This window comes from Numenius arquata, chromosome W (genome assembly GCF_964106895.1).
Source record: "Numenius arquata chromosome W, bNumArq3.hap1.1, whole genome shotgun sequence".
In the NCBI taxonomy this organism is placed as follows: domain Eukaryota; kingdom Metazoa; phylum Chordata; class Aves; order Charadriiformes; family Scolopacidae; genus Numenius; species Numenius arquata.
Genome location: NC_133615.1, coordinates 26,162,164 through 26,178,580, shown reverse-complemented (window position 1 = coordinate 26,178,580; position 16,417 = coordinate 26,162,164). Strand labels below are relative to the sequence as shown.

The 16,417-nt window shown below is 43.0% G+C and overlaps 1 pseudogene; it reads left to right on the top strand.

Annotated features, from left to right (window-relative positions):
- LOC141476708 (WD repeat-containing protein 70-like) overlaps positions 1-10,232 on the top strand; it is a 100,714-nt pseudogene extending 90,482 nt beyond the window's left edge.
- The last annotated feature ends 6,185 nt before the right edge of the window (positions 10,233-16,417 follow it).

Sequence of the window (16,417 nt, the reverse complement as noted above, 5' to 3'; positions counted from 1 at the left end):
TCGTCCGGGGGCCTTTCCTTCTCCTGGAATCAGTTAGGAAAGGGACTCCTCCCCCTGAGGGAATTGCCCAAAAACCCACTGTCCAGAAATGGTACTCCTATTTGGAAGGTATTTGTCAGTTAGTTACCATTACTGAAGGGCTGGTAAAAATATCTAAATTACAGAAGGATGTTAACGCCGACCTTTCTATGTTAGTCAAACCTAACAAACCATCACCTATTTTAGAAGCACCCCCTTTCACAGCTGAATCGGATCAATCAGGAGTATGGTTTACAGATGCTTCTGCAGTCCGCAAAACCCGGATTTGGCAATACACAGTGGTAGCTCTTGAGATAAAAACAGGAAAAACTGAGATTGAAAAAGGAGAGGGTAGTGCCCAAGTAGGGGAGCTACGGGCTGTGTTGTTAGCTGTGAAACATGGAGCTCAAACTATATATACCGACTCCTATGCAGTGTTCAAAGGGGCAACCGAATGGATTGGGCATTGGGAAACTAATGATTGGCAAGTCAATCGAGTGCCTGTGTGGAGAATAGAGGACTGGAAGCAGCTATTAGAAGCGGGGAAGGAAAAGACACTGCGAATAGGCTGGGTAAAGGCACATGATAAAGCTATAACTGAGGTTGCCCACTGGAACAATAGAGTTGACTATCTCACCCGCATACATATATTAGAAGCGGATGAGAGTACAGATGCACAGGAGTGGGTAAGGTTAAGGGAATGGTTACATGAAAGGCATGGCCACACTGGGAAAGCTGATCTGTATAAGGAATGTCAAGCCAGAGGGTGGCCTGCTACACTGGCAGACTGTGAAAGGACAATAACACACTGTCCACAGTGTCGCCTACGATTAAAAATGAATCATCCAAATCAGGCCCCACCTTTACATATTAGGGCAGGGAAAACACTCTGGCAAACTTGGCAAATTGATTATATTGGGCCACTTAAAGCATCTAATCATTATAGATATATCCTAGTAGGTGTAGAGGTGGTGTCAGGATTGACCCAAGCCACCGCAACCACAACAGCATCTGGAGAATGGACTGTTCGAGTGCTAAAGGAATGGTTTAGTACTTTACCTATGCCTTCTGCCATCCAAAGTGATAATGGTTCGCATTTCACAGCAGCCATCGTCCAGGAATGGGCAAAAGGGGAAGGTATTGACTGGGTCTTCCATACCCCTTATTACCCCCAGGCAAATGGAATGGTAGAACGGATCAATGGATTAATTAAAAGATTTGCAAAGGTCCATGAATCAAATTGGAACCTGAGACTATCTGAAGCAGTATATACTGTTAATAACAGATGGGGTGAAAATGGAAATGCAAAAATAAAAGCGTTTTGTCCTACTAGAGAAATGATCTCCAAGGCACCACAAAAAATTGATGAAATCCCTGTACCATTGCATCCTGGTCAACCAGTAATGGTCAAAATACCTCAAACTGGAGTTATACCCCTGACATTGACCAATCCAAGGGGATCACATGCATGGGAAGCAAAAGATAACTCTGACCGCATACGTCGAATAAGTAGTAGGTGGATCATACCAGATTTTTAACTGACTCATTGTCGATCATATATACGGTCGAGCAGCACTTTTCCATTTGCTTGCAGGTGCGCCTCAACAAAAGGAGGGACGAGGAGTACGACGGGGTGGAGACCTAAGATGCGTCGACCCGAAGTATGAACTGTGCTTGCATGGAATGGACAAACTGTGCAGAACTTGAAAGTGGACCAGAAGTTCTTGGTTGTTTTCTGAGTTGTTGGGTTTTTTTTCTGATCTTTGTATATTTGTTTTGATAAGAATAATTTTGGTTGTTTGTTAACCTAAGTTTTAATATTAGATACTGTATCATGGCAGTGATTGTAAGGCCTTTTGTAATAATAGTCATTAGCTCCATAATAATCATAAGTATAAGTAAGCAATCTAGAATATGGAATAGACAGCCTCGGGCTTTTGAACAACATGTTGATGGATCCCCAATTATAAATCACGCTGAACCAGACAATGTGATCTATAAGATGATACAAGGCTTTGCCCGCATGCTTAATTTTTCTCATGTAACTACCTGTCTGCCTCTACCACATATCCCCACTCAGGGGCTCCCCATAACAGCTCTCCCCGTGGATATGGGTAAAAATTTAGACTGGCTCTGGAATCAAAATAAGTCTATTATTTGGGGTGAATTTGAATGGAGGTGGCCGTTTAACAATACACTAAATCGAACTTCTGTTTGGAGTTTAAACTGTTCCTATGCCCCGCTTTGTCTGGACAATAAGACTGTGGGATGTAGAGGTAAACAACCACAATTCTTCCAACAGCCGTGCTCCAAACACCCTTGGGCAGATACGCGTTATGGGGAGAAACCGTACTGGGGGAAACGTTTAGTCCTGAGGTATGTGGAACCGGTAAACACCCAGTGGTGCTTTGAGTTTCCTTCAACACCCAGTAATTCATGTACATGGTTCAATGTAATGCAGGGGCCACCTGCTGATTGTTTATGGTCTCACGTCCATGAGGAGAAAAGAGATGACAGGAAGGATTGCTATCCATGGAGGTCTCAACAAAAGACCTCAACACAACCCAGTGTAAAAAGCCCACTGTGGAATTGCACAAATATTATCAATTGTACCACTGGTGGGAATCTACAAAACAGTTGGGTGTGGTTAATCCCTTCATTACGGCATTTAATTAGTGTTGCCTGCTTGTGTCAAAATTACACAAAGCCATATCCTCCAGCAATGGGGTGTAACACCAGCATAAGCTATAAGGACTTAAAATATTCAGAAAAATCCTCCTGTCGGATCCCTCGAACCATGGGCAATTGCGATGACTCACCTATATATGCTCCTCACCAGTTAACTTGGATATGCTCAGATGGGACTATTACAGATATGTTAAACCCTATTCATCCTGGTCTGCAATGTACTTTGGGAGTACCATCATTATGTCCTTCTTACTACTCTGAAAAATTTATTTCTCAAGGACTGTGGCATCCCCGTACCAAATGAAGTACAGATGGTACTGGTTGGACTGTATCCCAGAAATTAGCAGTATGGGCGGAAGGATTCTTCGGATTAGGAATAGGTCACCTTAGAACTAGAATTATGTTGTCCAATTTAACTGCACAAGTAGAAACTTTAGCAAACCTTACTAATGACAACTTTGAATTGCTCAATGCCCAAGTGCAAGCTGTTTCGAAAGTTGCACTTCAAAACCGACTCGTGCTAGACATGATACTACTCAAAGAACAAGGAGTGTGTGGATACCTAAAGGCAAACCACGAACAAGAAGAATGCTGTGTCACAATTCCTAATGTGTCACTACCTCTCCGGGAAAACCTCCAGAAGATGAAGAAGATAGCTGAAGTGACACATGAGCTGCAGGACCAAATGAAGGACACTTGGTTGGGAAATATTTTCGCTAAAATAGGATGGGTATTTACTGGATGGATTACTAACTTGTTGCAAACATTGTTTGTTATCATAATTTGCATTATTGTAGTATGCATTGCCGTTAGTTGTGTCAAAAGAATTATTGTAAAATCTATCTCTCAGGTAAGGGTCCACCTGGAAACTGGGGAATACCTGGATCTACTTAAACACTCAGATGAAAATTATACAGACACATTGGGTGATGATGACATATCCGTGGTGGATCTGTGACTCAGGTCACGGGGTGGAATGTATGGGAGCACCCAGCCAAACCGGTTTCAGAGCACAATAGGTGAGATGCAGGGGGTTGTCATCCAACTCAGCTTCATCTCCGCCTTGCCTTGTCTATGCAGAGATAACTTGGGGGGAGCTGCAAAAACGGCTCAGCCCGGGGTTGTCTCAAGATTGCATCACAATAAGAACCGAAACCAAATGGAGCCTTAACTCCCTTAACAAATAAAATGCCCTGAGTCCCATCCCACCACTAGTCCCATGACTTTGAGTGCTAGACATCACAAAATTGGCAACAGAGACTCGGCCATTGCACCACCAGAGGTAAATATCCCAGATAGTGTAATCCACTCAGGCATAATCCTGCACCCCCACAGAATCAGGAAATATAAACCGCAAGGTTTGAGGAGGAAAATGGGGGTAATCTTCCAACGATACAGCTGGCCTGTAGGAGATTCATCCCCCACCTTGTCCAGGACGCTGTACAGGGTAACTTCCCAGGGATTGAGCGACCTTACCTGAGAGAAGGGGTAAGTGATAAAGAAACATACGTATGGTATATGGCATGCTATTAAGATCGTGATTTGTGCACTCTTTTAAGCTATTAATATCTAGCGTGCTTGTGGTTGCAATAGTGTATTCCGTGAATTGATTTTAAATTGCAATAGTGTAATTGCCATTGTACACATAGAACTCGCAATAGTGACGTATTGGACCTGTGAGTGAAGTCCAAATAAATTGTTAATTTGAACCTCTCAGTGAAGTCCTTTTTCCCATTTCGTCACACTTACAGATGCATGTTTAATAAAATATGCGAAGTACAAGTAATTGATGTAAAATTATCACATAATATTGGATTGTAAGAGCGTCCCTGGTGGCCTTGTTAAAATCAGGAGTTCATAATAATGAGCAATATACAAACCTAGGGAAATTGGCTCCTTTAGCTATAGCATAAGATATAATATAGAGTTAAGAAAGGTGATATTCAGATACATACTTAAAATTACATAGTCTTGAGACCTAGAAAACATACAAACAATATATTTCCGTTTTTTCAATAGTGTTTATCCTTTTTATTACTTTTCTACTATCAGTTTTTCACATTTCTTGTAGTAACTTTTCACTTAAATATTGTATAAAAGTATCCACTTCATGTATCTCGTTTGACAAGGCTTTTGGTTTTGTGTCATCTAATGGATGGTTATTCACTTACAGTTTTTTGTTTTCCTTATTAAGAAAATGTCTAAGGAAACCATAGTTACTTAATTTTCTTCAGTGATGGTTATAAAATAAATTTAGACTGAGAAGACTAAGAAACGCTCATTTTTTGGTTGATCAGAGTTTTCATAAATTTGTGATTGTGATGACTAGGTTAGAGTTCGTCTGGTCCTGATTCATAGTGATTAGGTCATTCTAAATCAGATAACTGATTTCACGCTTTTTTTTTTTTTAATTGTATTTTCACTTTAATATTTCTTTTAAGAAATACCTGTGGCATGAATTTTGCTTAGTTTATACATGGTATGTAAAAATATTTCCTTTTTGTTGGAGTTAAAGGTTAAATTTATTCTTGAAGCCAAATTGTAATTTGCATTATTTATCACTTGAAATTATTTTCAAGCTTGTTATCATTAGCCTGACCTTTCTGTTTCTCCTATAATTTGAGACAGAAAGGAGGGGGAAGAAAGTAAGTGGCAAAAGGATGGGTGAAAAAACATGCTGCTGAAAGGATACCGATGCATGAAGTACATGCTGAATCAGAAGATGACTTATCACAGAAGCCCAATGTGAATAAAGTGTCAAAAAAAGATGTGATCAATGCAGCAGAAAAGTCATAATGGATGAGGATAAAGAAAAGACCTTGAGAATTTTCAGGAAAAAGCTTGTTAGAGACCTTGGCAAGAGTCATTCCAGTGGAGTGAAAGGAAAGGAAGGACAGATTGAAGATTTCAAATAAAGAACTACAGGAAAGGAACTTGAGACATCAGTTGTAAATGTTTGAAAATTACATTATTTGTGAGCTGTTTATTTTAACACAGCTGTACAGAGATACTGTAATGCCTTCAGATATCCCTCTAAAGGATCAGCAGGAATTACTGAGCATTGTCGCTGAGAGCCTAATCAGGCCCAGATATAGCTCTCTTCTGTACCATAGGGAAAGTGAATTTTCCCTCCTGCTAAAAGCATGTTCACTTCGATCAGGTTGCTCAGGTCCAATTAGACTCCGGTTGCTCAGGGACTTTCCCCAGCCAAGTTTGAATATCCTCGAGGATGGAGATTCCACAACCTCTCTGGGTTGCCTTTTCCAGCAGTCAGGTTGGCAGGCACAGTATGCCCTTGCTAAATCCATTCTGGCTGGTCCCTATCACCTTCTTGTCCTTCGTGTGCCTGGAAATGCCTTCCATGAGGATTTGTTCCATAGCCTTTCCAGGCAATGAGGTTAGGTAGACTGTCCTGTAGTTCCCCAAATCCTTCTTTTGCCCTTCATGAAGATGAATATGTTTGCCTTTTCTAGTCATCAAGAACCTCCCCTGATGACCATGACCTCTCAAAGATGATAGAGTGCCCTTGCAATGACATTGGCCATCTTCCTCAGTACCTTTGGGTCCAATCCCATCTGGTCTCATGGATTTGAGTATGTCCAATGAGCTATGTACTCCCTGTCTCTGTCTTCCTTTTTTGTTGGTAATGTCTCATTCCCTCCCAAAGACTCTGTTGGTAGTGTAGAGGTCCTCAGAGATCTTCTCAGGGAAAACCAAGCCAAAAAAAGCAATGAGTGCCTTGGCCTTTTCCATATCCTAAGGTAGTCGGTTACCTGCCCCATTGAGCATATTTTCCTTAGCATTCTGTGGCAATCAACGGCACGGACTCCGCCAGAGGGTAAAGCGAAGACGTTTATTAGCATCACAAAGCTCTTTATATATCTTTCAACACACAGCGAGTATTATTCCATTCCCTAGTCTCACAAAACACATCAGTACTTTCCCAGTCCTACTACCTTATCATAGTTTTCACAACATGTTCCATATATGGTATACACAAAGACAGCACGCGGATGTCACCTGCTTGTCCCTCTCAGGAGCTGTGTACTGGCTGCTCCGTTTACTCTTCCCATGGTTTTCTGCCCTCCAGTGCGAGGATGTCATCAGTGCTGTTCCCCAGGTCCACATCCACAGCTTCTTCTTCCTCCACAGCATTCCTTTGGTTATCACTGTAGTTGTAGAAGCCCTTAGTGTTGCCTTCTACATTTCTTTCTACTTTCAACTTGTATTGGGTTTGCGTGGCAAAGTTTTGGTAGCAAGGCGGGGCTACAGGGGTGGCTTCTGTGAGAAGATGCCAGAAGATTCCCCTATGTCTGATAGAGTCAATGCCAGCTGGCTCCAAGACAGACTCGCCACTGGCCAAGGCTGAGCCAATCAGCGATGGTGGAAGCACCTCTGTGATAACATATTTAAGAAGGGGGAAAAATACTGCTGCACAACTACAGCTGGGAGAGAGGAATGAGGATATGAGAGAAACAACTCTGCAGACACCAAGGTCAGTGAAGAAGGAGGGGGAGGAGGTGCTCCAGGCACCAGAGCAGAGATTCCCCTGCAGCCTGTGATGAAGACCATGGTGAAGCAGGTTGTCTCCCTGCAGCCCATGGAGGTCCATGGTGGAGCAGATATCCACCTGCAGCCTGTGGAGGACCCCACCCTGGAGCAGATGGATGCCTGAAAGAGGCTGTGACCCTGTGGAGAGCCCACACTGGAGCATGCTCCTGGCAGGACCTGTGGACCTATGCAGAGAGAGGAGCCCCACGCTGGAGCAGGTTTCCTGGCAGGACTTGTGACCCTGTGGGGGCCCCATGCTGGAGCAGTCTGTTCGTAAAGGACTGCAGCCCATGGTAGGGACCCATGCTGGAGCAGTTCATGAAGGACTGCAGCCCATGGGAAGGACTCACGTTGGAGAAGTTTGTGGAGGACTGTCTGCCATGGGAGGGACCCTATGCTGGAGCAGGGGAAGAGTGTGAGGAGTCCTCTCCCTGAGGAGGAAGGAGCAGCAGAGACAATGTGTAATGAACTGATCACAACCCCCATTCCCTGTCCCCCTGCGCTGCTCAAGGGGAGGAGGTAGAGAAAATCATGAGTTAAGTTAAGGCTGGGAAGAAGGAAGGAGTGGGAGGAAGGTGTTTTAAGATTTAGTTTTTATTTCTCATTATTCTCCTCTGATTTGATTGGTAATAAATTAAATTAATTATCCCCAAATCGAGTCTGTTTTGTCAGTGATGGTAATTGGTGAGTGATCTCCCTGTCCTTATCTTGACCCATGAGCCTTTTGTTATATTTTCTCTCCCCTGTCCAGCTGAGGAGGGGGAGTGATAGAGCAGCTTTGGTGGGCAACTGGCATCTAGCCGGGGACAACCCACCACACCACTCCATCTGAGCTTTGGCTTTCCTAACTCCTTTCCTACATGTTTACTTGATGCCTCTGTTCCTCTTAGCAAAGGCTGTCCCTGCTTCTTCTGTCTGTTTTCTTCCTGTTTGTGGTTTATCTCAGTCAGGAGAGCCCTGTGCATTCATACTAGGCTTCTGCCAGACTTCCTTGACTTTCTGCACAAAGGATGAAATGTGTTTTGAGGAGGTTATCCTCAAAGATCTACCAGCTCTCCTTGGCCCCTTTGTCCTCCATGGAAATCTCCCATGGGATCTGCCAAGCAGATCCCTAACAAACTGAAATCAACCCCTGAAGTCAAGGATAAATAAAATTGAGAGACTTGATGGGGAAAAAGAATACTGCTTTCCACGTGTATTATTTAGCACTTAGAAATGAAAATTTTTTTAAGTATTAAACCTGTTTTGATATTTTTTGTATAAATATTAATCATGTAGCAAACTCCTACTACACTAGGAATCTCCAGTGCAGTTACTAAGCAGAACAATTTGTGTTTAAATTAAATGATCAATGTTGATATTGCTATAACAAAAACACTGTTTTCTATGCTTATGTCTTTTAAATGGTCAGGGATATGACTCACCCTAGGTGTCCCAGCTACTGCTGTAGAGTGAGCTGAAGTTTGCTCTTCTAAAATATAAAACCTTTGTCTTCGTACTAACCTTCAGCGTGCTTAGCAGGATTCCAAACTCCACAATATTGTGATCACTGCAGCCAAGGCTACCACTGACTAAGACATTAAAAAGCAGGTTTTCTTGGTTTGTGAGTAGCAAGTCCAGCAGTGCCTTGTTCCTGGTTGGCACATCTGACATTTGTATGCGGAAGCAGTCCTCTATGCATTCCAGGAACTTGATAGATGACGTGAGCTGCTGTATTCTTCTTCCAACAAAGGTCTGGGTATTTGAAGTCACCCATAAGAACCAGGTTCTGTTGACTTGAAGCTTGCTTAGGTGACCCAAATAATGTTTCGTTGGCCTTTTTGTCTTGGTTTGGAGGTTGGTAGCAGATGCCTACTCTAAGATCCCCCCTGGAGACAAGCCCTCTGATCTTGACCCAGAGGCATTCGATGGAGCTTCCACAATCAACATAGTTGGCTTCTATGCATTCAAGGTTCTCCTTAACACAGAGAGCGACTCCGCCTCCTCTTCTTCTCTGCCTGTCTTTACGAAACAGCCTATAGCCATCCATCACGATCCTCCAGTCGTGTGAGTTGTCCCACCATGTTTCAGTTATTCCTATGATATCATATCTTTCTGACTGGGGACGGAGCTCCATTTCCTCCTGTTTTTTCCCCAGGCTTTTGCTTTACCTATTAAACTGTCTTTATCTCAACTCATGAGTTTTCTCACTTTTACTCTTCTGATTCTCTCCCTCATCCCACTGAGGGGAGAGAGTGAGTGGCTGTGTGGTGCTTAGTTGCTGGCTGGGGTTAAACCACAACAGTGTTATTTAAAATACATGTAAACAGCAGAGGAATAGATACCATCAAGCTTGACTGTAGGATACACTGTGTTCTCATATGAAGATCATAAGTTTTTTTATGTTATGGTAGTGCTGTATAAAGTCTCTGGAGGAGAAGTGGTTTTTTTCATGTATGGGCTAAGCCAGAAACCTGGCTTAGCTGTTCTGTTTTCACTTAGTGGCTGCTGTCATACTACAGTGTATCAAAATGGAGGTTTCTTTTTTACAATCATGGAACAAGAAGACCTGTGACTATTTTTCTAACATTATGTTAAATTGATTTTTTCCTCTCTTCTATCTAAATTTTATTTATGAAATACAAAGAAAATGACTGTGAGCTGATGAGGAAATAACACTTGCAAAAGATGCATTTTTGTTATGCTTGTTCTTTGCCTGAGAGCTGCAAGTTTCTTCAGTTCTTAGAAGGTTATTTGATAGGTTTATGCTGAAAATGAAAAACAGGCAAATCTAGGATGCTCTTTTTTTAAGTATAGAAAGGATGTCATTTCTGTCTAGTGCATGTCTAATAAAGTTTCTGATAAAGAACTATAGCCTGACCATTATTTTAATCTTTTTAATATTTCCTAGAACACAGCCAAAACTAGCTTTTGCAGAAGCGGAACCAGAAGATGATGAAACAGACAAACCACAATGGAAAAAACGTAAAATTTGAGAAGTTGGGTTTAAAGAATAATTTTAGAGCATTTGAAACAAAATGCAGCATTTATTTCTTTATTTTGGGTAGTGGATCAAAATTTGAAAGCATAAATTATTTCATAAAACTTGCTGCAATGTAAAAGGGGATTGTTGTATTATAATGGATTGTAATCCTACATCTGAATTTTGTAATAAGGCATTAATTATATTGTGCAAAGAACTCCTCCCTATGTCAGTTATTTAACTTTATGAATGAAGTGAAAAGTATTTCTTTATAAATAGAACTCTAGCGGATTCAGTATATTGACAAATGTTTTTTATTACTGCCAACTTTGCAAATGCTGTGTCATGACAGTGTTCGATGATTTTAAGTATATAACTAAAATAATACAGTTTTTCAGACTTACTTTTATGGTAGACATTCCACAGTCTCCCTATACAATCTGTTCCAATGCTTTATTCTTAGCAGTAGAAAAATTTCCATAATATCCAAGAAAAACATTCTTGCAATAATTTAAGCCCAATATTTCCTATCCTGTTCCCAGCAGCCACGGAAGTCAGTTTATGACCTTTCCCCTTGCAACAGCTTTCTTTTATATTTGAAGCTTATTATCTTCTCCTGTCTCCTCTTATTTTTCCAGTTTTCCTTTATGGTTTAGGTTTTCTGACATATCATCATTTATTTGCTTTTCCCTGCCTTGTTCTGATTGTCCACATTTCTTGAGGTGTACTGCTGTGGCGGTGTGCTTTCCCCTACCCCCCAGCTCCTGCTCAAGCCAGAACCATCAGTGGGAGTTGTGATGAGTTGCACCTGGACTTTGGGGGATGGCTGGCAACATAGCCAAAACACTGTCTGGAGTGGGGACCTAGATGTTTTGTTCCCATGAGAATATGACTATAGGTCAATTATCTTACTCTATAAATAGTGGACAGCCCAAGAGCCCTTTGAGCTCTCCTGTATGGCAGCGGGATGCATGCCAGGATCTCCCCTTGAGTGGGGACACCTGCTTAAGGTTACGTTACTCCTCGAGGCTGAGAGATTCCTTGCCACAACAGATTCTTGGTAAGTGACTAAGAGCATGCTAAACTTTGAAATCTTAGCTAAGTTATATAAAGGGTTGATTGTGCATATATAATCCTTTAGACATAAACTGTTGACCAAGTCTGGGACTAGGATTGGATCCAGCTGCACGTAGACTCCTCTCTGAGAAGGAGTTTAGAAAGCAAGGGGGTCCTTTCTGAACCTCGTGACTCAACAGGAGGGTCTCCCTGACAGCTTGTCTGACCCTGTCCTCTATGCAGTAAATAACCAAGTGTACCTTGCTATTGGATCTCGTAAAACACTGTCACATTCACTGCCAACTTTGTTAAATCACTGTTTTCTATTAATAAATATTTCATTACTTCTCTCTTACAAGTGAAATTAATCACTATGCCCCCAACAACCTAGTGTAGTCGGCAGGATGGCAGGTGTTATCACTGATTATTTACAGAGGCATGGAGTGAACCCAAGCCCCAGATTCTCAGGGGAATGGGCTCATGATAATTGGCACAATTGGGAAGTCGTTGAAGAGCACTTAAAAGCAATTAGGGCCCACACAAAGGATGGAAAAGGTAAGAGGGTTATCTGCAAGATGTTAGACACCTGTTTAGAAGCTGCTTACTAAGACAAAGAGAATAGAAATAGGAGAGAGCGGGACCTAGAGAAGGAAATAGAGGAAGAAAAGGGGAAAAGGCAAAAATTGGGAGAAAAGTTCAAAATGATGCTTATACAGGCTCCCTGCCCCCCTGATTAGGAAACTGATAGTATCCTCTGAAGATTGGGACGGAGACATTTGGGGTGATTCTGATGATAGCAAGTCAGAATACGACTTTCCTTTGTTCCCCACAGATCCTCCTGAATATGAAGCCAGACCCATTGTTAAAACAGAAATAACTGTGGGACCTCAGGATGGTAATCTGCGACATACTACGAGAACCAGCCCCTGAGATCCCTTGCAATTGACAAATTTGCAAGAGAGATAAAACAGAAATACCTGTGAAACTGAAACTGAATACTTGGCGAGTATGCTTAAGTGGTGGCAACTGAATAATGTTAAGTCAGGATGAAGCCAGCGGCTACTGGGGTCCAGGAGTTTTCTTAAATTTAGGACCCGACCTGACAGATGCACCCCATTCTATCACCAGCTGAGTAGCTTATCAGGTGGGAGGAATCGACACCATGGAGCGGGGTGAGCCCTCCATAATTCCCATTAAAAGTTAATTGCTCCACCCATGACAACTGCCCACAGTGCATTCAGTGTCTCATATGAAGCCACTTTTTTGGCACTACTGAGTAAAGTGGTAAAATGTTTGCATGTCTCATTACAGTCCCTTTTTTCTCTACAGTTTAGCATTATTGATTTGTGTTCAGGTCCTAATCCCCTCAAACTCCAGAACCTCCACTACGGAGTTGCTTCCCAGCCAATTCTTTGTCTAGTGGTTATGTATTATTCTTAAATACTGGATTTTGTCATTTGTAATTAATTTCATTGCATTTTCTCAAAATGTATCTCCATTTTGTTCAGAGTATTTTGAATTTTCTCTTGACCCTAAAGTGCCTGCAGCTTTTTACAGCTTCCAGTTGTCAGCAGATGTAATGAATGTATTCTCTGTTCATTCAGCTAAGCCACGATTGGAATTGGTAGTTAGTGGCAGATCAATAAGGTTTTCCATATGTATGGGAAGGAAATGTTTTATACCTTGTTAATTTTCTTAAAGGTTCATAAGCTTCTCATTAATACTCAGAAATTTTATGAAAAATACTTGGCTTTCCTAGAAATTCCTGGATTCATAGAATGGGTTGGGTTGGAAGGGACCTTTAAAGGTCATCTAGTCCAACCTCCCTGCAATGAGCAGGGACATCTTCAGCTAGATCAGGTTGCTCAGAGCCCTGTCCAACCTGACCTTGAATGTTTCCAGGGATGGAGCATTTACCACCTCTCTGGACAACCTGTTCCAGTGTTTCACCATCCTCATCATAGAATATTTATTCCTTATATCTAGTCTGAATCCACCCTCTTTTAGTTTAAAACCATTACCCCTTGTCGTATTGTTACAGGCCCTATTAAAAATTCTGTCCCCATCTTTCCTATAAGCCCCATTTAAGTATTGAAAGGCTGCAATAAGGCCTCCCCGGAACCTTCTCTTCTCCAGGCTGAACAACCCAAACTTTCTCATAGGAAAGGTGTTCCATCCCTCTGATCATTTTTGTGGTCCTCCTCTGGACCCGCTCCAATAGGTCCATGTCTTTCTTGTGGTTTAGGCCGAATTGGCCAATGACGAGAAGACAGATGCTCTTCCCCCACCTCTTGTTCCAAGGAGAGGAGGAGGAGATGTAAAGAGATTTATGAGTTTAGAAGGAACTAAACTACTTTAATGAAATAGTAATAATAAAATAAAAAGAAAATAATGAAATAGATACAATATATACAAAACTGTATCAAGCTCCCAGGATGATGTCACTGGCAGGCACTGGGAAGTCCCAGACTAGACTCAGCAATGGATGGGAACTGGGTTCCAGATCTGGAGTCAGGAACACACGGATTGGGATCAAAGGCTGAAAGAACAGACAGAGTTCTCCTCGGACATCGGCAATTGAAGAAAGAGGATTGACCCTTTGATCCCTCAGCTTTTACACTGAGCATGGGGAAGATGCGATGGAATACCCTGTTGGTCAGGTTTGGGTCACCTGTCCTGTCCGCTCCTCCCCACAGGTACGACACCTCTACTCTTTTCCGTTTCCAACCCTCCAACAGGGCAAATAACAAAATTAGCTGACCTTGGTTGTTATAGTAATAAGTATAAGCAAGGGCCTCTCTCTGCATACCATTCCTTGGTATTAACTATAAACATCTATAACAGGTCTTATCACTGAGAACAAACAGTTTTCTCCACAATATGCTGTTAATTTCAGAGAGTTAGAAGAGGCTTAGCTAAGAAGTAAAATTACTGAACAGAAGGTTGGTTATGTTCTGCCTCAAGCCAGGACACTTGTCTTCTGGGAATCGAGACCTGGATGCAGTTTTCCAGGTGGGGTCTCACCAGAGCAGAGTAGAGGGGAAGAATCACCTCGACCTGCTGGTCACACTTCTTTTGATGAAGCCCAGGATGTGGTTCGCCTTCTGGGCTGCGAGAGCACGTTGCCAGCTCATGTCCAGCTTTTCATCCACCAGTAACCCCAAGTCCTTCTCCACAGGGCTGCTCTCAATCCCTTCATCCCCCAGCCTGTATTGATACTGGGAGTTGTCCTGACCCAGGTGCAGGACCCTACACTTGGCCTTGTTGAACTTCATGAGGTACACATGGGCCTACTTCTTAAGTATGTCCAGGTCCCTCTGGATGGCATTCCATCCCTCAGGTGTATCAACCACACCACTCAGCTTGGTGTCATCTGCAAATTTGCTGAGGGTGCACTCAATCCCACTGTCTAGATCATTGATGAAGATATTAAGCAGTACTGGTCTCAATACAGATCCCTGAGGCACACCACTCGTCACTGATCTCCATATGGACATTGAGCTGTTGACTGCTACTCTCTGGATGAGACCATCCAGCCAATTCCTTATCCACTGACCAGTCCATCCATCAAATCTATATCTCTCCGATTTAGAGAGAAGGATGTTGTGGGAGACCATGTCAAAGGCCTTACAGAAGTCCAGATAAACAACATCTGTAGCTCTTCCCTTGTCCACTGATGTAGTCACTCCATCACAGAAGGCCACTAGGTTGGTTGGGCAGGACTTGCCCTTGGTGAAGCCATGCTGGCTATATTGAATCACCTCCCTGTTCTACATGTGCCTTAGTATAGCTTCTAGGAGGATCTGTTCCATGATCTTCCCAGGCACAGAGGTGAGGCTGACAGGTCAATAGTTGCCAGGGTCCTCCTTTCTACCCATTATAAAATGGGTGCAATGTTTCCCCTTTTCCAGTCACTGGGGGCTTCACCTGACTGCCATGACTTTTCAAATGTCATGGAGAGTGGCTTGGCAACTACATCAGCCAATTCCCTCAGGACTCTGGGATGCATCTCGTCAGGTCCCAAAGACTTAGAATCATAGAATTGTCTAGGTTGGAAGGGACCTTTAAGATCATCTAGTCCAACCATCAACCTAACTCTGATAAAAAAAAACATCACAAACCATGTCACTAAGCACTATGTCAACCCGTCTTTTGAATACCTCCAGGGATGGTGCTCCTTGTGTATGTTCAGGTTCCTCAGGTGGTCTCGAACCTGATCTTCTCTTACAGTGGGAGGGACTTTGTTCCCCCAGTCCCTGCCTTGCGGTCCATCCACTCGAGAGATGTGGGAAGAGAGGTTGCCAGTGAAGACTGAGGCAAAAAGGTTGTTGAGTACCTCAGCTTTCTCCTCATCCGTTGTTAGCAGTTTGTCAGTTGTGTTCATTGGGGGGTACCGCTTTTTTTGACCTTCCTTTTCTGGTTGACATAGCTATAGAAACCCTTCTTCTTATTCTTTGTGGCCCTTGCCAAGTTCAGCTCCAGTTGAGCCTTGGCCTTCCTGACCCCATCCCTACACAACCGGGCAGCGTTCCTATACTCTTCCCAGGATACCTATCCCTGCTTCCACTGCCTGTGCAGTTCCTTCTTGCCCTTTAGTTTGACCAGCAAGTCTCGACTCAGCCATGCTGGTCTCTTGCCTTCCTTTCCTGATTTCTTACCCCTGGGGATCGAGAGCTCTTGCACTCTATGGAAAGCATCCTTAAAGATCTGCCGGCTCTGTTCTTCTCCCTTGTCCCTGAAGGCAGTTTCCCAGGGGATTGTATTGAGTAACTCCTTGAAGAACTGGAAGTTTGCTTTCCTGAAATTCAGGATCCTGGCTTTACTCTTCACCTGTCCCATATCCCTCAGGACTGCAAACTCCACCAGTGCATGATCACTGCAGCCCAGACTGCCTCCAATCTTGACAGCTCGGATGAGCTCACTTGCGTTGGGGACCATCAGGTCCAGTAACGCATCCCCTCTGGTAGGGCTGTCTATTACCTGGCTTAAGAAGTCATCCTCGAAGCACTCCAGGAGTCTCCTGGATTGCCTACAGCTTGCCATGCTACTTTTCCAGCAGATGTCTGGGTGGTTGAAATCCCCGAGCAGGATGAGAGCCTGTGAGCGCGATGCCTCCTTTAGCTGGAGTAAGAAGGCTTCATC